This window comes from Rissa tridactyla, chromosome 22 (assembly GCF_028500815.1).
Source record: "Rissa tridactyla isolate bRisTri1 chromosome 22, bRisTri1.patW.cur.20221130, whole genome shotgun sequence".
Classification (NCBI taxonomy): domain Eukaryota; kingdom Metazoa; phylum Chordata; class Aves; order Charadriiformes; family Laridae; genus Rissa; species Rissa tridactyla.
The window spans coordinates 29,285-51,567 of record NC_071487.1 but is presented as its reverse complement, the minus strand read 5'-3'; the positions used below and the strand labels follow the sequence as shown (position 1 = coordinate 51,567).

Genomic DNA, 22,283 nt, shown 5'->3' with positions numbered 1-22,283 from the left:
CGGAACGGCGGTAAGAAAGCAGTGTCCGGGCTGTGCTGTTGCCGCCCCGCAGGGGCGCCGGGCCGGCCCCTCCGCAGTTCCCCAGCGCTCCCCCCAAAATGCCCGTGGGGCCCTGGGGGTGCCGGGCTGTGGAGTAGCTGCGCTCCCTCAGCGTCGCCCAGGGGGGCTGCAGAGGGAGGGAGGAAGCAGAGTGGGGGGGGCCGGTTTGGGGCCCGACACCGAGACCAGGTCTCCTGCTCCCCGGTCTGGCGAACAGGCTTGTGTGGCTGGTTTTGGGGCTGAGAAAGAGAGGGAGTTGTGTGGCTTTGGGCTCAGGAACAGGATTCAAGATGAAATCTGCTCCAGGCCCCCTCTCTCTGCGCGGAGGGTCCCGTCCTGGCCCCGCTCCGAGGGCAGTATGGGTTGCGGGTCCCTCGGCTCGTCCCTGTTGGCTGTGTGTGACAAACAGGCTCATTTCTCTCCTCTTCTTTTCCCAGGGTCACCTTCTGTGGCACGGCAAGAAAATCCTGCACGGCTCATTCTGCTTGCTGCTCAGGTAATGCACGTGTGGGGCTCGGGGAGCGGGGAGACACATTTGTGAGTTCAGGGATGCTACAGATACTCCCTGTCAAAGCCGGAGAAAAGGCAAATTTGCAGCCGGTGCAGAAAAGCTGACGAGGAGTTGCAATTAACAGAGTGTGCCTCCTGCCTGAGTTGGTCCCTTGGTAGTTAGGAATGGTTTCCTTTGGGATCAAAGCCTGAACTTTCACTTCTGGTAAATTACCTTTGTTAGGGTCAAGCGTTTTTCTTCTGTTCGTACTGGTTCCAGGGGCAAGTGGGAAATAGCCTTTTCTTTTCCTATGCATAAGTCAATTTCTACTAGTCTGTGGTGTCCATCTAGTTAATGTTTGAGCACCTAGATGCCAGTAGAAATGTAATGAATGAAACGTGATGGAAACCGATGTGTTGCTTGATTTTTACACTTTTTTATTATTATTGATTGACTGTGGAAGGCATGTTTTTCTGTGGCTCAATCCACATTGTTCTGTGGAGCCTTCAGTCTAGGACTTTTAAGCAAAAAAAGTTTGTCGTTCCAGAAAAGGCCTGGTCCTTCCTAGGACTGAGGTTCAGATTCGGAGGGTCTCTTAAGTACACGGTCAGAATGAAAGCCAAATTTCACTGGATGTTGCTGCTGTTACTCTTTACTTTCATTAATGTCCCCACAGCTACCTCATGGATGGGAGCTCCGAATCGTAATTTTCTTTTTTTTCCAGTCTCTAACACGCTCTTTTCCCCCCAAGGAGAGGCTACGTTTAAGAGTTAATTAGTTTCCTCCCAAACGTGCCAGTGACTAAAATTGAGTTATGATTATTAATACCAGAAAAATGACACCGCTTTTAGAGATCTGGACTATTTCTGAACTCGTATTCGTCACGTGCAAATGTCCTTGGGATACAGATCGTCTGCGCTTTGTGCTCTCGCGAGACAATACACTAAGACAGGGACGAGCTCTGGGAGACAGAAAAGATACAAGGTCCCGGGGTTTTTGTCTGTTTGTTTTCTTTTGTGGGGGTGTGTGTGCTTTCAAAAACAGAGTGCACTGTTGGTTGCACATGGCAGCCTGCAGAGCTCTTTTGCTGACTGACCTCCTTTTCTTTGTCACTTCTCTTTTGTGGCTACAGGTTTCATTTGGATAATTTTAGAAGAGCAATTAAGTGACGTGCCTGTGTAAAAGTGCTGGCAATACCGGGAAGGTAAATACTTGAACCGGTAGTGAATAACGTGGCTACAAGTAGAATTTCTGAAGGAAGAACAACAGCAGCAGCAGGAAGCAAATGGCAAGTTCCCCCAAAATTGTGTGTCCAACACATCAAAGTTTAATTGCTAAATATTGTTTGGCAGTATGTTACACGTGGTTGTTTTTGTTAAACATAAACTTTCAGGAAATTCAGGGTTGTGCATGGCAAAAGAAGTCTCTCTGTCTGTGTGTCCTGCTCCGTAAATGTCTGGCAGCAGGGCCATTTTTCCCTGTTCTCAGTATGGCCATGGTAGTGCTGTGATATTTAGACCTAACAGACAGGTTTAGGAGTGGAAGAAGAATGCCTGTTTTCTGTAAGGGCTATGAACGCTGACCCTTTTCTCCCTCTGCTGCTTTCCTGTGCACCAGGTGAAGCTGTTTTATTTTTCTCCCTTGATGCGGGTTTGCAATTTGCGTTGCTAGGTTTTTGTGGAGTTCTCGTTGTGGATCACTTCTGCTGTGGCCAAGTGTCAAGATGCGGTTTTCAGTTCGCAGTTTCAGAAACCACATGCCCTGAAATGGGTGCAGGTGAAGCTGACCTTGGGCGTGCAGCCTGCGCTCACTGGGACGCTCAGGGGCTCCTCATCAAAGCAGCCGGGTGTGTGCGGGCACCCGCAGGGTTGCAGTCTGGTCTGAGAGCGTGCTGTGTTTTTGCTGCTGGGAGGTGGAAGTGAGCGTGAGCCCGGTAAATCCAAGGGCATCCAAAAGCTGGGAGGGACCCTGAGCAGGTTTGGTGGCACAATGGCAGTTTGAAAAGATCTTGACCATTGGGAGAAATGGCCTGGAAAGAAATCACTGCATTTTTGCAAGGAGGCGGTTTAGAAGGAGAGGTGGGTTGCTGTACCCTCTAACAAAAATCTTAAAACTCGGGATGTGTAGGGTGAGGAAACCCTGTCTCTATATAGGCTGAAGAAAATGTGTTTAGGCGTCTGTGTCTGTCGCAGCGTGTATCTGGGAAAGTGGCTCTAGGGCAACCAAAGCTGCCAGTGAGTCAAAAAAAGTCAGGTTTGTCTGAAAAATGCAAAAGCTCTAGTGTCCCGTATCAACAACTGTGCTAGAGATGAAGCCAAATACTTTTTCCTCCGCTTGGCTGTAGTCCTTGCAAACCTCCACGAAAGAGGGGAGCTTTAGATTCCTACCCAGCTTTACGCTAAAGGGTTTTTTCCTCTCTTGGCAGAACGTCAACTGCCAGCGTTTCTTCTGCGGTCGCCCTTTCTTCTGCCACGACAGTACGGGACAGATGGAAAGGATCCGGAGTGCGCTGCGAGTATGTGGTACGTCTCCGATGCGCGTTTGCTTTTTTCCTAAGGTCCTTGTCGTGTGGACTTTGAAGTTAACACGAAGGAGGTGCCAGCTCTCCTTCTATAGTTCTTCTATGAAATATTTTAACAAAATCCTAAAAGTAAAATAAGGTCTGTTCTGGAGCATGTTATGCCTGTGCAAAGCTTACTTCCCTCTGTTTATTTTTCTCTTCCTGAGAGCATAATCTTCTCTTTCTGTGTGCTTACTGTTAAATGATACTGTGAAAATAATTTTGTACTAAAAGAGGGAAGAAACTGTTCATAAGAGTTCGCGTGTTCAGAAGAAGCAGACTTTGTTTTTGTGATAAAAGCTTAATGCTTTTTCAGTCAATAAATTTTAAAAATATCTTACGGTGGTACTCAAGAACCTCACTGAGATACCGGCATCTGTCCTAAAAGCAATCCAGGTCAAAGAAGAGACATGGACAAAACAGGACAAATCGGCGTCGCTTCTGCATGTTTTCCAGGCTTTGACACGAAGCGTCAGCAGCCTCGTAACTGCTGACGGCGAGTCCTGATGTGGTTTTGGTGAGTTGTGGCTTCCAATAACGTCCTTTGTCTGTAACCTGCAGCGTGTCATTTTGACTTTGCTTGGAAAGAGATTTTTCCAAAATGGGACTGTTGTTCATTCAAAGCGGTTGCATTTTATGGAATTCCCATCAGCAACAAGCCTTTGTGCTCCCTTCTAAAAAAGGAAAAGAAAAAAAATTTCCTTCCAAAGGCCCAAGCACAGCACATTTTCCAACAGTTTGGTGGCATCGCCGGTCTTTGGGTTCTCGGTTGTAACAGTCGAGATACCATAAAAACACATTGCTCTGCATGTTCAACACAGACAAAAGCATTAGCCAATCTGCCGGTCTTTTTGGTAGCCTGATGGATTGCAGCGCCGGGGATTTGATCCCCCCCCTCCCCGCCCCCTAAAACCATATGGGGGATCTTTTATCTCACTGGGTTTTCTGTGCTAAATGGAACTTTGAAAACCAAAAAAGTTAAAATTGTATGATTTGCAAACTGACTTGCATGGTTTAAACTGCAGCTGCCAGTATAGCTGTAGCATACAATGTAGATTTGATTTCCCCCTTCCCCCGCAAAGGTAAAACCGTTTGGGGGGATCTTTTATCTCACTGATTTTTCTGTGCTAAATGAAACCTTATAAAAAAAAAAAAAAGTTAAATTTTTATGATTTGCAAACTGGCTTGCATGGTTTAAACTGCAACTGCCTGTATAGCTGTAGCATACAATTTAGGAGGTGTCCTTAAGCAGATAGGTATTTGTTCTAACGCTTTAAAAAGAGAGGCAACTGAATATAACGTTTGTTTTTTTTTTTCCTGCTATTTAGACGGCGTGCTCTGAAGCACTTTATTTCTGTCTGGCTTTCAGTGGCCTGTTTCCTCAGCAGTCCAGTAGCATCTCTCCTGGGCAGTGCAGCTGGCCAGACGTCCCTCCTCCTTGTGTAGCACACAAAAATCCTATAGTCAAATTATAGCTATGTATTTTGGAGAGAGATAATGTAATGGTATCAATTCATAGCTGTGCGAGCTAAATTAGTGCCAGAGGAAAGTCAAATACTTCTACAGTACAAGTATTTTTAATGAGTGTATGTAAATGTAGGCACACCTTTTCAGCATAACGTGAATGACCGAGCTTTGTTCTTTATTGTTCCTTCTGCTGTTCACAGTTTACCCTTCCTTCTCGGCTGCATTGACCCAGCGAGCGAGGTGGGCAGCGGCAGTGTGAGGGCTGTACCTGCGGCGGTGGGTCTGTCAGCATCGATTCTGGTGTTACAGCACAGCCTGCTCCTGTCACCCCGCTGGGTGATCTCCCTGCAGCCGCACTGGGAGGAAGGGGCCAGGCGTTTCCCAGCGCCGGCCAGAGTGTTCGCCCTTACGCTAAGAACGTCATGGCATCCTGGCTTTTGCAGGCTGTGCTGTGTTTGGAGCTGAGCTGCTTCCCCAGAATCCTCCTGTAGCTCAGCGACTGTCCCGTCCCTTGGTCTGACGGAATTCCTCTACTCCCTTCTGGGCTATTTTTTAAGATGCTGAGCTATAACTGGGGATTTTTGTTTTCCAGGTGCCTCGTCGTAGGCATCTCGTGCTGCTCGAGAGATGCCCCAGCCCAGGTTTGCAGCCGGTGGCAGAGCCTCCCTGAGGGGAAGGGGCCAGCCCTGGGTCTGGGTGTTTTGGGCATTTTTTTGGAGTGAATAGAAGGACGTCTGTGTGTCTCAGGGTTGTGATGATGTAATTTGGGGTACCTCGATGTCATTGGGGCAGCGATGATGCGGCAGAGGAGCAGGTGAGTGGGGGATGTGGGGTTACGTGAGGGTCTCCCAAAAGAGGTGGTTCACAGCCCCAAAACGTCTGAAAATCTTGGGATGCATTAAAAAAATATGAAAACCTGTAACTATGGGCGTGAGGCACTGAAATAGAGAACAATCTCTCATTTATATATGATAAATATATACATTGAGAAATAATATTATGTATGTAAAATAAGTTCAAAATAAAAACCTCTATGTCTAAGGATTCTATGATTCTGTGCTTCTGTGTTATACAAAAGATCCTAGAATATAAAAATATTAAAAAAAACTTATTTATAAAAAGATATTAGTGTCAAAATAGATGTGTAAGCAGACAGTCTAAATAGATATTCTGTATCGTTAATGTATAAGTCTAAGCAGATTTTCTACATAAGTGCAAACAGGTGGTATAAATTCCCTACATAGATAATGTGTAAATAACTAAGGGGGTGCTGCCGCCCGGCGGCTGAAGGCGGGTCCTGCAGGTGTGCGCTCCTCCGTGCGCTGTGGCCGCGCCTCCGGCCCGCCTTGGCCCCGCCCCCGGCGGCGCTGTGCGTTGGTTCCGCAGCTCGTGCGCATGCGCGGCTTCGCGGAGACCGGTCTCGAGAGCGCGGCCGGAGGGCGAACCAGGACCGCCGGGACTCCGTCGAGCTCCGCGCAACCTGCAGCGCGATCGGTGCCGCCCGCCCGGCCTCGACAGCGGCCGTCGGCGCTCCAGTATCGGCTCTTACGCGTTACCGCGCCCCCGCCAGTGCCCGGCAGTTTTCCCGTTGTCCATTTCCATGGCCCCTCAGTCAGCCGACGCGCCTCTCTATGGCACTTTAGTCCTCCAGGGCGCCGCTCAGTCAGCCGACGCGCCTCTCTATGGCACTTTAGTCCTCCAGGGCGCCGCTCAGTCAGCCGACGCGCCTCTCTATGGCACTTTAGTCCTCCAGGGCGCCGCTCAGTCCGCCGACGCGCCTCTCTATGGCACTTTAGTCCTCCAGGGCGCCGCTCAGTCAGCCGACGCGCCTCTCTATGGCACTTTGGTCCTCCAGGGCGCCGCTCAGTCAGCCGACGCGCCTCTCTATGGCACTTTGGTCCTCCAGGGCGCCGCTCAGTCAGCCGACGCGCCTCTCTATGGCACTTTAGTCCTCCAGGGCGCCGCTCAGTCAGCCGACGCGCCTCTCTATGGCACTTTAGTCCTCCAGGGCGCCGCTCAGTCCGCCGACGCGCCTCTCTATGGCACTTTAGTCCTCCAGGGCGCCGCTCAGTCAGCCGACGCGCCTCTCTATGGCACTTTGGTCCTCCAGGGCGCCGCTCAGTCAGCCGACGCGCCTCTCTATGGCACTTTGGTCCTCCAGGGCGCCGCTCAGTCAGCCGACGCGCCTCTCTATGGCACTTTAGTCCTCCCGGGCGCCGCGCAGTCAGCCGACGCGCCTCTCTACGGCACTTTGGTCCTCCAGGGCGCCGCTCAGTCAGCCGACGCGCCTCTCTACGGCACTTTGGTCCTCCAGGGCGCCGCTCAGTCAGCCCACGCGCCTCTCTATGGCACTTTGGTCCTCCAGGGCGCCGCTCAGTCAGCCCACGCGCCTCTCTATGGCACTTTAGTCCTCCAGTTACGCCGCTCAGTCAGCCGACGCGCCTCTCTATGGCACTTTGGTCCTCCAGGGCGCCGCTCAGTCAGCCGACGCGCCTCTCTATGGCACTTTGGTCCTCCAGGGCGCCGCTCAGTCAGCCGACGCTCGTCTCCACAGCACTTTAGTCCTCCAGGAGCCCGGAAGTGCCCGCTCAGTCCTCCCACGCGTGTCTCTATAGCACTTTAGTCCTCCAGGAACCCTCTCAGTCCTCCCACGCGCCTCTCCATGGCACTTTAGTCCTCCAGTTACACCGCTCAGTCAGCCGACGCGCCTCTCTATGGCACTTTTAGTCCTTCAGGACGCCCCCTCAGTCCGCTGACGCGCCTCTCCATGGTGATTTAGTCCTCCAGGATCCAGGAAGTGCTCATCAGTCTTCTGGAAATCACCTGCTTCCAGCACTCTTCTAAAACCATAAAACACGATTACCAATTAACCACAAAAATATCTGAAGATAGCAAAAATAAAGTGATGCCTGCAGAACTTTCTTCTTTACAGCAACAAGCAGACAGAACTCAAACAAAAGCAGTAAGAGAATCACCAGAGGCAAGTGCCCAATGGAAATAAAAATGACTGTTGCTTTGCCTGCTGGGAACTTAAGGCATAAGAAAAGGAGCTCCTGCTCCTGTGGCCACCTTTTTGTCTTCTGGGGGGTTGTCCCCGCCCCTTTCTCCAGGGGATTGTGGGAACGGTGGTGGACGGGGCCTGATGGCAGTGGGCGGGGCCCGATGGCAGTGGGCGGGGCCCGGGGTATATGAGCCACAGGCTCGGCTCAGGAGCTTGTTCTGCTGCTGGGCTCCTCTGGGGTCAGTGCTCTGCTGGTCCTTCACTTGTCTGCAGCTTTCGGGCAGGCATGTTTTGGTATTTAGGGAGGCAGAGGTAAGAAGGCTGAGTTAAGACCTTCAGGACCAGTACACATCCTGCCACCTGTATAGTAGAAAGTTGACTGGTATGCAGCTTTTTTGTTTCCTTTTTTTCAGGTCAGTAACTTTGTGATGAGTGTTTAGGGGATGTCTAGATGGTTTAATAGTGTGCTTTTCTTTATTCTAGGAGTGCTGCATTTTCCTAGAATTCCTGACTTTATTGAAGATGGGCCTGTGGTTTTTTCCACCGGTTTTGCAGTATGCTGTGTGAGTTGCTGATCTTGTTTCTCTTAATTGGGTTGATGACGAGATTATGTTGTAGGGGTTAGGGTGAGGATTTTGTATGCATCTGCATATTGTACTTCAGCACTTCTCAAGAAAGCAGCAGGGATGTAAGGCATTGTGTCATTCAGGGTATGGCATGGCTCATCACCTTTCCCCATTGCCCAAAGAGTGCCGTGGTGTCCCTAGAGTTTTTGCAGCTTGCAGCAGGCCCCTCATAGATCGTGTCAGGGCATTACTTATTTTGTGGGTCCATAGCAGAGCCCAGAGTCTGTGGGAAGACAGAAGATAAGAGGTGCCTGCTGAACACAGGGCATGGCTCAGAAGAGCAGCTCCTGAGGAGTGGCTGACACAGGGGTTTCAGGGTTGCAAATATAGAATGGGAGCTGTCAAGAAGAAGCGTGGGTCCTTCCCTGACAGTTGAGGAGATGAGGTTTCTAAAAGTTTTGGTGCTGGGGGTTGGCTAGGAAATGGAGGCAGGTTCATCAGTCTTTGTCATATCGGTTTTGCATTTGGATTTGGGTGTCAAGAGGGTCTGGTCTGTTCTAGTCCCTTGCATTTGAGGTGAGCTGGATAGTATTGAGGAGGAGCATGGGACCGGTGATTTCACAGAAATGCAATGGTAATTTTGTGTTTGTTGGTATCTTAGGTGTCATAAATAATTGTTGCTGCAGCCTCTGACTCTGGAATCAGCGTGAAACAGGTGAGCGGATTGCCATGGCACCTCTGAGGAGGAGGGTGCTGTAGAAGAGGTTGGCCTCTACTATCAGGGTGGTCACTGCTGGAGCCATGGTTTCTTTTTGTTTTACAGATGAAGAGGAACGTGGTGACTGCAGGAACACATCAGTTAGCTGTTTGTTGTGGGTTTTTTGTCAAAGATGAATTCAGACCCCTGGCTGTCTGAAAGCTAAGTAGAGGCACAGGCGCTGGAGGGGGGCCAAGGTTGACAGTTTCAGGGAGGAGTTTTCAAGTCAGGGTAGAGCAGAGGGCTATCCAGGAGGAGTCTCCTCTGAGTAGGTAAAGGGAGTGCGTTACTCTTCAGCACAAAGCTAGTGTGTGCTGGGCAGGGCAGTTCTGGCCTGTGTCTGTTGTTGTGTAGTTTGTGTGCTCTGTCTTCTGTGTCTTGGACTTTCCTTAGGTTTTGATATCCTCGTTTCTCTTTGCACTCAAGGGGCACAGCATGTGCCTTGGGCAGCCCCTGTAGAGTCTCGAATGCCTGTGCTAATTGTCAGAGTGCCCAATGGGCAATTCTTGCATAACAATTTTAAAGTGCAGATCGGACTTGCCTCTTGGAAGTTTCTGGATGGTCCTCTTCTGCGGCATTGTTCATGGCTGCATGAGCAGCTCTGTTCTCTGAGCTATAGCAGCTCTAGCATCTGCTTTTATGAACTGGGATTTCTTCCCTGCATCCTTACATTCTCAGGTCTTGAAGCCAGGCTTCCTGCACATATGTCATCTCCATTTGGACAGGAACTTCTTGGAATGGGCTGTTACATTTGACTCTTTTATGATTTTTACAACTTTGCCACAGAGCCTCCTCACGTCTGTGCTGTGGCCATCAGTCGTCTTGCCCAACGCGTCTCTTGTCTGAAAGTTATTCTTCTTGTGGAGAGTTTTCTCTCATCTTGGAGTCACATTGTTGTCTATAGTGCTGTGTGGTGTTGGGCTGCACGTGGGTGTGTTTGGCGTGGAGCTGCCCTGCCTGGGGGTGTAGGGTCAGGGGTAGGTGGAACAGCAATAACAGTCTATGGGTAATATGTTGATCTGCCAAGACTGTTTAGCCAAAGGTTGTACAGTCATCTGGGATCAAGCAGCCATTGGCAGGGACAGTCATTTCCATAGTGTTTTATGGGGATGATTGGAGCCTCCTGGGAGGGCCTGTTTGGCAGTAGTGAAGCAGATTGAAGGTGTTAAGGCTTGTATGTGTGGGGATTAACGCTGGGTCCAATTTTTTTTTAATGGAGGCTGTAGTTGGAGCCTAGATGATATTCCTAAATGGAAACAAGACCCCTGGAATCATTCAGCTACTGATCAGCATCTGGGTGACTTGTTTACTGATTTTTTTTTTTTCAGATGCAGAGGGACAAGATGTGCACCAAAGAGTCATGGAGAAGGCAAGCGGGACCCTGTAAGAAGGTGGGTCAGCTCACGGTGCTGGAGGGAAGATGTGACTGGTGGCTATGTCATTTTATTATGGCTTGGTGGTGGGGTGTGGGTGTTTTTTTTTTCATTTTGAAGGTATGAAGTGATGAGTAAAGCAGGATATTGGCACTGGATGTGACTCTTGGGCAAGGTGGTCAATGAATAGTGGGCTGAAGCAGCAATTCTTGTCAGATGTTATATTGTGGGTGAAGTTTTTAGTGTCCTTTGTGTCTGTTTTACAGGTAGTCTGTAAGCCTCAAAGCAGCAGCCCAAAACCATGGAGGGCAGGTGGGCGAGAGGCCAGGGTAAAGGAGCAGGAGACAGGAATGGCTGTAGGCAGGCTGAGGTGTCGGGCAGTATGTCAGCATATGTCTTTTGGTTGGCTTTTTTTTTTTTAGGTGCAGGACGCAGGCTCAGAGGGACTAAGCCGCATGCTGATGAGCATGCTGAGAAGGTGAGGCGGTTGTGGGCCACATTGGTGTCTTAGTAGTGAAGTATTATACGGCAACCTGGTTAATTATTTATCTTCTGGTTTTGCAGGTGCCCTGTGAGCCATCTTTGGAAGTGGATGAGCATTAGAGGTGAGCCGAGGCAGCAGTGAGGAGGAGCTTGTGGCTGGTGATTTCTCACATGTGCAACAGTAATTTTGTTTCTTGGTATCTCAAGCAATGATGGCCACAGCATTTGACTCTGGAAGGAGCAGGTGAGTGGAATCCCACTGTGCTTTTGAGGAAGGGGAAATTGTGGAAGAGGTTGGCGGTGGCCTCTCTGAAACTTCTTGCTGTCACTGTTTGGTTTTCTTTAATTGTAGATGATGATGATGAACCTGGTGACTATAGGAATGTCCCAGATAGTCGATGTGCTGTGTTTTTTTTTTTTTCTGTCGACATCGGATTTAAGACCTCCAGCCCTCTGAAAGCTAAGTTGAGTGGCCAGGGCTGGGGAGGGGCTGGAAGGGGAAAAGTTTGTGATTTGCAGGGAGGCATCTTAAAGTTAGAGAAGGGCAGAGGGCTGTCCTGGAGCCATCCCCTTTGGGCAGGTAAAGGGAGCGGATTAGTCTTCAGCACAATGCTAGCATGAGCCGGGCAGGGCGGTTCCAGCCTGCATCTGTTGTGTTGTTTGTGTGGTCTGTCTTCTGTGTCCTAAACCTTCCTTGGGTCTCGATGTTCTCTTTACACTTGAGGAGCACAGCCTGTACTTCAGACACCATCCCAAGAGTCTTGAATGCCAGTACTCATTGGCACTGCCCCAGTCAGGCCCCACTTTTCTTGCATTATAAGCTTAAACAGTGGATCGGCCTTGCATCTGGGAAGTTTCTGCGTGGTCCTCAACTGCAGCATTGTTCCTGGCTGCGTGAGCAGCTCTGTTCTCTAGCCATCCATTTTCAGTGACTGGGACTTCTTCCCTGCATCCTTAAGTTCTTAGGTCTTGAAGCCAGGCTTCCTGCACGTACATCTCAGTTTGAGTCACTTGTTTTCCTGGACCATTACATTGTACTCATTTATTGGGGTTTCCCTAGAGCCTTCTCGTGTCACCATTGTGGTCTTGCAGGTCTTCTTGCCTGACAGTGGCTTATGTTGGTGTCATCCTTCTTGCTGAGAGTTTTCTCTCATTTGTGAGGTGCATTGTTTGTAGTGTTCTGTGTAATGTTGGTCTGTGCTTGTGTGTGTTTGGCTCGGAGCTGCTCTGCCCGGTCATGTAAACTCTGGGGTAGGTGGAACATCAATAGGAGTCTATGGTTAGTTTGTTGATCTACCAAGACTGTTGAGGCAAAGGTGGTACAGTCAACTCCCATCAAGTAGCCATCAGCAGGTTGTGTGGGCAGCTCTTTAATTAATGGGGTTGTTTTGGGATGAGCAGAGCTATGTGGGAGGGGCTGTTCAGCAGTAGTGAAGCAGACTGCATCACGAAGATGCTAAGGCTGCTTTGTGTGGGGTGTAATCTTTGTATGTTGTGTGTTTTTTTTTTTTTTAATGTCAGACTGTAATTGTACTCCAGATGGTATTTCTAAGGCAAAACAAGACCTTTTTGAGGGTGTGCACGTGTCCATGGGGTTCCCCCTAAAAGATGCAGTTCACAGCCCAAAAAATGCCTGAAAATTCATGTGGGGAACGTGTGTTTAAAAAAATAAAATAAAAGCTGTATATATGGGTATGAGGCATTGAAATAAAGAACAATTTCTCATTTTTATACATATTGGAAAATATGAGTGTATGTATATAAAAAGGAGTTAAAAACAAAAACCTGTATCTACTATATTATATAAAGGATGTTATCATATTAAAAGATCTGTCCCATAGCCAATTTTTGCCTTCATAGTTCTCTCTCTGTCTAGCTCCCTGTTGCTTCCTCCTGTCTGATCCATAGCCCATAGCTGTTTTCTTTCCCCTGTGGCTCCCTTTCCCTGTTTTCCCCCCCCCCTTCTCTTCCCTGTAGTAGATTGCTATTGCATTGGGTTTAAGTGACAAGGTTTTGTTGGCTGAGTTGTAGGGGGCAGGGGTGGGTTCTGTGAGAAGACACCAGAAGCTCCCCCCATGTTGGGTGCAGCCAGCTCAGAGGGGGACCTGCTGCTGGTCAAAGCTGAGCCCATCAGCAACACTGGCCAGGAGTGGAGCAGAGAGTCCCTGCAACACGTGTTGGCCCTGCTGTTGGAGTGGAAAAAGAGTGTGAGGAGGAAGCGGCAGCAGAGACAATGCGAGATGAACTGACCACAATCCCAACTCCCTGACACCTACATTGTCCGGGGGTACGATGTAGAGAAGTCATGAGTGAAGATGATCCCAGAAAAAGAGAGAGGTGGTGGGAAGGTGTTTTTTTTAAATTCGTTCTTATTTCTTGTTATTTGATTGACAATAAGTGAATTTCCCCAAGTTGAGTCTGTTGTTCTTGTGACTATGAGCGATCTCTTTGTCCTTGTCTCAACCTACAAGCTTTTTCATTTTAACTTCTCCCCTTGTCTCGTTGAGGAAGGGCAATGATGGAGAGGCTGGGTGGGTACCCAGGGGCCAGCCAAGGTCAATCCACCACAGATTACTTCTATTAAGCTTTGTGTCCTTGTGTTTTAATGCTTGACTATGTTTCTTTTACCCAATCTCTTTTGAAACTTTATCTCTCTCTTTCCATCCCTTTCTTTTAAATTCTTGGTTAGGTTTGTTGAACCCAGTTCGTTTTAAAATTTTCTTGCTACTTTTCCCTCTCTCTGTCTCCCCAAATTAATTTTAATTTCTTTCCCATGTTCTTGTAGCCTGTTGCTTTTCATAATTCTCTTCCTCGATCTCTTTCTATGCACTTCTGCATACCTAACTTTTAAGTCTCCGTTAGGATTCTCATATCCTATGCCTTTCAAAATTTAGTGTCTATATCTCCTCCTAGACATCTCCCTGCCTATAATTCCCAATTCTCCCCTCTATTTTCAGCACACTGTAACTTTTTTCATTTTTTTTTCTGCATCTGCCTGTCATTTTTTTTGCTTATTTTTCTTGTACCCTGTCGCTTCTCAAAATTTCCTTTCAATGTGTACTTCTGCCAGGGTCCCCGTTTCTATTTTGTATTTCTTGATCATATTTCTTTTTCCCTGCTCCTGTGTGTTGTCTCGTCTTATCCTGCTGGTTACTTCCACCTCTCTCCCCTGGTCCCCATCTGTCTCCTCTATTTCTCTCTCTTGTGTTTTTTTTTCTTTTTTCTTCCCTTTTGTCCCTTTGTCCTGCTGCCTTTGGGCACTGAGCCTTGTAGCCAACTCACTGCCGGATTTCTTTCTAGTTTATTCCGTTAAGGAATAAACACTTCCTGCCGCCTCTGCACCCCTGGAGGCACTTGCTGCCCCCAGGGTGCAGAGCTCATTGCTGGGGACAGGCTCAGGGGAGGGGGTGATGTGCTGTGGGGCTTTGGCAATGGCCCCTCTTCCCAGTGGGCTCCAGCTGGGGCTGAGGCAGCCCAGGTGAGACCCATGAGGGGAGGATGGGCTGGGCTGGGCCAGGCTCAGGTTCAGCCAGTGAGGCTGAGGTCGCAGCTGGCTCTGCTGTGCCGAGGGGCCTGCCTGGGCACAGCTGCCTGCTGGAGCTGGCTGAAGAGTGACACAAAGGGGGTTCCACAGGCATGTGCCTCCAGCAAGGCACAGATGGTTCCCACGGCAAGGAAGGATCCCTCCCAGCCATCCCCGACAGAGCGCACCACCAGCACAGAGCACCAGGAGCTCGCTGTCTCTGTCGTCTGCACGTGTGAGCCACCGTGCCTCTGGGAAGCATAGTGGTGGAGGAGTTTAATGGTATGCTTTCTTCTTTTTTTTTTTTTTAATTCCAGGTACACTGCATTTTGAGGAATTCACAACTTTTATGGAAGAGGGAGCTGTTTTTTTTCAACGGCTTTGCTGTATGCTGTGTAAGTTGCTGATACCGTTTTTCTTTCTACGGGTGATGGTGAGATTATTTAGCAGGGGGTAGGGTGAGCATCTTGAGTCCTCCCTTTCCCCCTTACTTTCCCACCATCCCCCACTTCCTCATTTCAAACCCCCCTGCTCGTTCTCACCTCTTTCCCCATTTCCCCTTTTCTTCTCCCCTTTCCTCCCCCGTCCTCTGTCTGCCTTTCCACTCTTTCCCCATTCTCCCCCTTGTTTCATGTCACCCCTTTTCTCTCTCTTTGCTCCTCCACGTCCCACCTTTCCACTTCCTTTACCTTTTATTCCCCCTGTTCCAAGTCTCCCCTTTCCCCTTTTCCTCTTTCAGCCTTCTTTGTTCCCTCTCCTCCCTTTCCCTGTTTAACTCACCCCCTCCCCCTTTCCTATTCTCTGTCTCCCTTTCTGTAGGAATGTGTCAGAGAAAATGGTCACGTGAGCCAGCCTCCCTACTATGAGAGATTAGATTAAGGGCAAAACAGGTGGTAGAAGATGGAATTAGTACATGGGAAAAATGAGAACTGAGAATGTAGAAAACATGTTGTGCTAATGACTAAGCAATTTACTATGTGAATTCTTGTAACCAATCTGATCTGTGAATGAACTGCATGGACAGCGTGTGGACAGTGTAACTAGCTAATCAGAAATAAGCAAGTGGCATGTACGGCTACAACACAGGGTATAAAAGATGATGATCTGTGCTTAATAAACGGCTTCTGTTGATTCACATTGGATCGTCTGGAGTCCAGTTATTTCTCCTCAGATGGTGACCCTGATGTGATACCGATCAGTGCTTGGCTTGAGCAGCGGAACGCGAGGGGCGGAAGACCCAGAAGGAGATCCACCGGCTGGAGGACGGCTCAGCTGGACTGAGACTGGGCGGATTGGGCGGCAATCTGGAATAGAGGAAACAGATGACGTGGCCACGGACACCCAGAGAGAGGTGAGCAGCCGGGGCAGGAGATGGGGCAGCAAGTAACAAAAGAAAAAGGGGTTATGTTAAAACTTCTCCTGCATATCCTCTCTAAGAGAGGGGTGAAATATGATGAGCGTATGCTCAGAAGGCGGTTAACCTGGTGCAGAGAGAACGGATTTGCACTAGAGCCCCAGACAGCTTTTAGACCAGAAATATGGGAGGCTGTTGGGGAAAAACTGTGGGAAGTGATAAGCAACGGAGATAAAGAGGCATCACCGTTAGCAACAACGTGGCAGTTGGTGTATTCGACCTTACAAGATATAGAAGCAGAGCGAGCTGCGGCGGCCGGGGCTTTTGCAGCATTACAACCCACAGGGGGAGGATCGAACAGACCAGGTCCGAAGGTTTGGGAAGATCCCCTGCCGATCCCCTCTGCTCCACCTGAGGAAGTTCCCTGGCCACTACCACCACCCTTGGAAGTGAGACCAACGGCACCTCCACCAGAATGGTACAATCCTAGAACTGGGCTTTACAAAAGTTCCACCTAAGTCTCCACGGCAGCGTGTTGATGTGCGCCCCAGACAACCTTTTGATCCATCATTGTACTCGCCGCTTCCACTGTCACCTCCCTCTCCTGCTGAACAAGAACTGCCGCAAGGCGCATGCGTGGAGGCAAAAACGCTGCAACAGAAATTGGAACAGCTAGAGAGAGAACGGCAGAATCGATGGAAACTAGAGGAGGAGCAAGCGATACGAAATATGGAGAGGTGACTGAGGGGTGAAAGCGGGGGGGCTTGGGGTGGCGGTAATGGGAGCGTGGGAGGAGAGTTGGGGGGTGCAACTGCGGGCTCGGGGGAGCTGCCGAATACACGAGGGCATTGGGGTGCCGGTAATGGGAACGCGGGAGGAGAGTTGGTGGGTGTGACCACAGGCTCAGGGGAGCCGCCAGATCCGCGATTGCATTGGAAAGGAATTATTCAAAATGCCTTGATAGAGGGTGTAATGTTACCAACAGCATTTCCGGTGATACTGGGGGGAACTACGGGAGGTCGAAAGAATCCCAATAGGTGGGAGGGTCTTCCTTGGCCGATCGTAAAGGAAGCGAGAAAATCGTTGCATTACTTTGGTCTTAATTCTCCCTACACTCAGTCGTTTCTTAACAATATTTTCATTACTAATATTATGACTCCTTTTGATAGCCGGACACTGATGTCCCTTATCCTCACACCAATGCAAGAACTAATGTGGAGATCAAGGTGGGAGGATGGTGTACAACGTGTGGTTGTAGCAAATTTGAGTAGAGCAGAGGGGGATCCGTTACGGTTGGCGACTATGGAGATGTTATCAGGAACAGGTCCGTTCACTGATGCTCAGCTACAAGCGCGGCTAGATGTCACTATCTTACAACAGTCTGCAGAGTTGGCGCGCGAAGCACTGAGGACCTTGCCAGAGGATGGCAAGGTCACTCCCCCATATACGACGATAAAACAGGGCCCCAGCGAGGGATATATGCAGTTTCTTGATAGACTAAGGAATGCGTTAGACTGGGGAGAACTGCCAGTGGCAGCCAAAGAGGCGGTTTTTCATTCATTGGCCGTAGAGAACGCTAATTCAGCCTGTAAGCGTATTTTGCAAGCTTTGTCTCGACACGCCACCATTACTGACATGATAGAGGCATGCTCTAGGGTAGGAACACCTGAAGAACAGGCAGGATTTTTGGCCTCCGCTTTTGCTGCAGCTGTCAAGCCCTTGATTAATAATCGTAATTTGGGACCGAAATGCTTTAAGTGTGGGAAGGTTGGTCATCTGAAGATACAGTGTAGAGCAGGAAAGCAGAGGGGAGAGACAGATATGATGCCTGTTAGGAGCAGAGGAACGGGAGGATTTACAGGCACATGTAATCGGTGTCAGAAATTTGGATGTAGAGCATCTGAATGCCACTCAAAATTTCGTAAGAATGGCATACCATTGGGAAATGGGCTGATGAGTGCGGGGGGCCCGAGCGCGATGACGCAAAACAGGCCTCAGGGTCAGGGTGCTTGGGTAGTGCAGCCTCTGCAACCACAGGAAGCACCGGAGTGGATGTGGCAACAATAAAGGAGGTTACCCTTACAGACTCCCAAGTGCAGTGCATTCCTATTAATATGAAAGGGCCACTGGGGTATGGACTGAGTGCACTATTATTAGGATGATCTTCCATTACCAGATGGGGTTTGTTTGTGTTACCTGGGGTAATGGATGCTGATTATACGGGTCCAATTAAAATGATGGTATGGACACCCACTCCACCGGTGCATATCCCAGCGGGTACTCGCATTGGACAACTAGTGCCATTTAAGGCTGCCGTTCCCACAGCTGGAAATCAGATAAGGGGGAATAAAGGTTTTGGCTCAACAGGTAATGCAGATATATATTTAGCCCTTGAAATCAGTAAAACAAAGCCCTTGCAGCGAGTTGCCCTAAGAGCACCAGGGGGTCAAAAATGTGTGCTTGATATGCTTGTAGACACCGGCGCTGATGTGACTGTTATCAGTCAAGAGTGTTGGCCACCCTCTTGGCCCCTAGAACACCCAGCTATATCCATAATGGGGGTCGGAGGAACTCAGACAACAAAAATAAGCAAAGAGGTCATTCAATGCCAAATGCCTGATGGTGGAGTTTGCTCAATTCGACCGTATGTGACAGTAGCACCGGTATGCCTGCTCGGCCGGGATGCTTTAAGTCAACTGGGCCCTCATTTAATGACTGGGGGGATGGATTTTCCGGGGCGGCCATTGGGGAAGGGTGACCTATTTTGAAATTGAAGTGGAAAACGAATGACCCAGTGTGGGTGGACCAATGGCTGCTCAATTCGGAAAAAATCGCCCACATTAACCAGTTAGTACAGGAACAGTTAGAGAAGGGGCATATAGAACCAACAACCAGCCCCTGGAATACACCTATTTTTACCATCCCAAAAAAGAGTGGCAAAGGGCGGTTACTGCACTATTTATGAAAAATCAATGAGGCTATGGAGGACATGGGTGCTTTACAGCCAGGTTTGCCATCCCCTATCATGATCCCTAAAGGGTGGGAGATTCTGATAATAGATCTGAAGGACTGCTTTTTTACAATATCCTTGCACCCCGATGACTATCCGAAATTTGCTTTTTCCGTGCCAACAACAAATAAGAACGGGCCTATGTGCAGATATCATTGGGTAGTGTTGCCACAAAGAATGAAAAATTCACCCGCCTTGTGCCAGATGTACATAGCACGGGCTTTGGCACCAGTGTGAAAAAAACACCCTGAGTGGATAATTTATCATTATATGGATGACATCTTGATAGCTGGACAACAATTAGAGTATGACAAGGCTATTGAGGAGCTGCAGCAGGTACTAGGGAAAGCAGGGTTACAAATTGCACCAGAAAAAGTTCAAAAAGAACCACCCTGGAAATATTTAGGATGGGAAATATCTAAAACTACAGTTAGGCCACAGAAGTTAGAGATTAGAACACACATTTCGACGCTGAATGATGTTCAAAAACTCTTAGGAGATCTAAACTGGGTTTGTACATTGTGTGGCCTTACGAATGAAGACTTAGCACCTCTTACGCGCTTGTTGCGAGGAGGTGGTGGCGTTGATGCCCCTAGACAGTTATCTTTGGATGCGCAAAAGGCGATGCAGATGGTCAGTGATAAGGTCATCAATGCCTACGCGCATCAATGGGACCCTGATCATTCGATAGGTTTATTAATTATAAATCATGACGAACATCCTTTCGCTTTAGTAATGCAATGGGTACAGGAAAGGGACCCGCTACAAATTCTGGAGTGGATTTTTTTGTCTCTCCAACCAAAACGTATGCTTATCCCAAGGATAGAGGCGCTGGCGCAACTTGTGATTAAGGGGTGTCAGAGGATCGTTGAGATATCCGGTCAGGAACCTGAATATGTGGTAATTCCTTTAGTAGCTGAATACTTGTAGTGGGCCTTACGACACTCTAGGGTGTTACAGATTGCACTTTTGAACTATGCTGGGACAGTTAAGGTACATTTGCCTCTGCACAAGTTTTTTAGTGTGTTACAAGTAGGACACATTGAGGAAATTCCCGCTTTGTCTCAACGACCTGTCCGAGGGCTGACAATCTTTACAGATGCCAGGGGGAAGACACAGAAAGCAGCAATAACATGGTACATGGACAATAAATGGCATGATATTGTGATCACGGACTGTAAAGGGTCCACACAAAAGCTAGAATTACGTGCTGTACTAGAAGTGTTTTGCAGGTGGACAAAAGGAGGTATTAATATCGTATGTGACTCATATGTGGTTGGAATCGTTCAACGAATGGAGCGTGCTTTGCTGAAGGAGGTCAGAGATGAGCAGCTGTTCACCCTGCTCCAGGAATTGTTGCTACTACCTAATGAACGGCACGATCCTTATTTCATCACCCATATTCGCAGCCATTCGGGGCTCCCAGAAGGTTTAGCTGAGGGCAATAGACGAGCTGATAAACTTGTGGCTCCTGCATGGGCCACACCACCTCCAGATAAGTTTGCACAGGCACGGGCATCTCATACATTTTTCCATCAATCTGCACGAATGCTGCGCAGACAATTCGGGATCTCGGAGTCTGATGCTCGAGCTATAGTGCAAACGTGTGCTGATTGTCAACCATTTATACCTAACTTCAACCCAGGCGTCAGTCCCCGAGGGCATGGACCTTTGGAGTTCTGGCAGACTGATGTAACCCATATGTCAGAATTTGGAAAACTGAAATTTATACACCTGAGTGTAGACTGTTATTCAACTGCAATTTGGGCAACTGCGCAGACTGGTGAATCTAGTAAACATGTACAAAAGCATTTGCGATCCGCATTTGCGGCCCTAGGTGTACCACGTGTGATAAAGACTGATAATGGCCCAGGGTATGTAGCCTGTTCAACACAGGTATTTCTACAGCTGTGGGGCATTACACATGTGACTGGCACACCACATTCTCCGACGGCTCAAGCCATAGTGGAACGCATGAACCAGTCTTTAAAAAATTTGCTTCAAAAACGAAAAGGGGGAGAGCAAGGGCTGAGTCCTGTAGATCGACTGAACAAGGCCGTTTACGTCCTGAACTTCCTACGCCTTCCTCAACACTGCCTTGTACCTCCAATCATGCGGCATGGCGCAGGCCTGCAGAGAGACCTGGGAGATTTTAGGCAGGAAAATGGCATGGTAGCAGTTAAAAACAGTGTGACGGGGAAGTGGGAAGGACCATGTAGACTATTAACCTGGGGTCGAGGATATACCTGTATCGTTACAGAGGCCGGAACCAGATGGGTACCAGCCAAGCGGATAAAGCCCTGGTTTGAGCAGACGGATTCGAATGAGTTACTCCACAATACCAACGACGACGATGAGGGCTGAAAAAGTGCAGTGTCCTAGGTGTGGAACTGTGACTCATAGATCCTTGTGAGGATTGTTGAGGCCGGTGGTGGTTTGAAAGACCATGTGCTGCGGCCCGGTGTGCTGTGTGCTTTTAATCCGGTGTGCTGTGTATTTAATTCTAGTGTGCTGTGTGTTTTTATAAGGAATTAGGTAAAGTGATAGGGTATGCTGTGTGTTTTTAATCCGGTGTGCTGTGTGTTTTAATTCTAGTGTGCTGTGTGTTTTTATAAGGAATTAGGTAAAGTGATAGGGTATGCTGTGTGTTTTTAATCCGGTGTGCTGTGTATTTTAATTCCGGTGTGCTGTGTGTTTTAATAAGGAGTTAAGTAAGGTGACAGGGTGTGCTGTGTATTTTAATTCCGGTGTGCTGTGTGTTTTAATTCCGGTATGCTGTGTGTTTTAAATCCGGTGTGCTGTGTATTTTAATTCTAGTATTTTAATTCCGGTGTGCTGTGTGTTTTAATAAGGAATTAAGTAAGGTGACGGCTTTAATTCATTTAGCTATTGCAATAGAGTACATAGAGTCAGATTCACCTCAACACAAGCTGGTTAAGCAACAGGAGATTAGGGAAGTCTATAATTCACAAGGATTGGTCAAGGTGTGGCATACAGTGCTGTTACACAGTGCTACTGCCAGAGGTTTGGTCGGTTCTGGAGGACTAGTGCGAACAGGTAGTACGTCACTGTAGCAACAGGTTCGGCCATCTACAGCACAGAGAGCTACAGGAAATTTTGGAGGCTGGCGCGGCGGCGCCACGTGGGCGACGGTGGTGCTGAGGCTGAAGGCCGCAGGAAAGCCCGCAGCCCCACGGGCTGTGGGGCCACACGAGCGGCTGCCAAAGAGCTTTACAACGAGGCATGGCTTTCCCTCCTGGCTCTTCAGTCGTGGGAGCTGTCTCCAGACCTGCGCCCCTACCAGAAATTTTGGAGGCTGGCGTGGCGGCGACACGTGGGCGCCGGTGTCGCCGAGGCTGACGGCCGCCGGAAAGCCCGCAGCCCCACGGGCTGTGGGGCCACGCCAGCGGCTGCCAAAGAGTTTTTCAACGAGGCACGGCTTTCCCTCCTGGCTCTTCGGGCGTGGGAGCTGTCTCCAGAGCCGCGGCCCTACTGGAAATTTTGGAGGCTGGCGTGGCGGCACCGGTGGCGTTGAGGCTGAAGGCCGCAGGGAAGCCCGCAACCCCACAGGCCGTGGGGCCATGCGAGCAGCTGCCAAAGAGCTTTCCAACGAGGCACGGCTTTCCCTCCTCGCTCTTCGTGCGTTGGAGCTGTCTCCAG

At 49.1% G+C, this 22,283-nt stretch overlaps 2 long non-coding RNA genes across 3 annotated transcripts; both read left to right on the top strand.

The window, feature by feature from the left end:
- The first annotated feature begins 220 nt into the window (after window positions 1–220).
- LOC128900745 (uncharacterized) lies at window positions 221–5,600 on the top strand. The gene is made up of 5 exons (XR_008463359.1): window positions 221–535; window positions 1,662–1,733; window positions 2,955–3,051; window positions 3,478–3,606; window positions 4,757–5,600. It is a non-coding gene; the product is annotated as an uncharacterized LOC128900745 (long non-coding RNA).
- Window positions 5,601–7,870: 2,270 nt separating this feature from the next.
- On the top strand, window positions 7,871–12,378 carry LOC128900801 (uncharacterized). Of its 2 annotated transcripts, XR_008463362.1 has the most exons (7): window positions 7,871–7,939; window positions 8,041–8,120; window positions 8,785–8,838; window positions 10,209–10,271; window positions 10,676–10,731; window positions 10,818–10,980; window positions 11,089–12,378. It is a non-coding gene; the product is annotated as an uncharacterized LOC128900801 (long non-coding RNA). The 2 variants fall into 2 exon arrangements; XR_008463363.1 differs by lacking the exon at window positions 10,676–10,731 and having other exon boundaries at window positions 11,089–12,377.
- The last annotated feature ends 9,905 nt before the right edge of the window (window positions 12,379–22,283 follow it).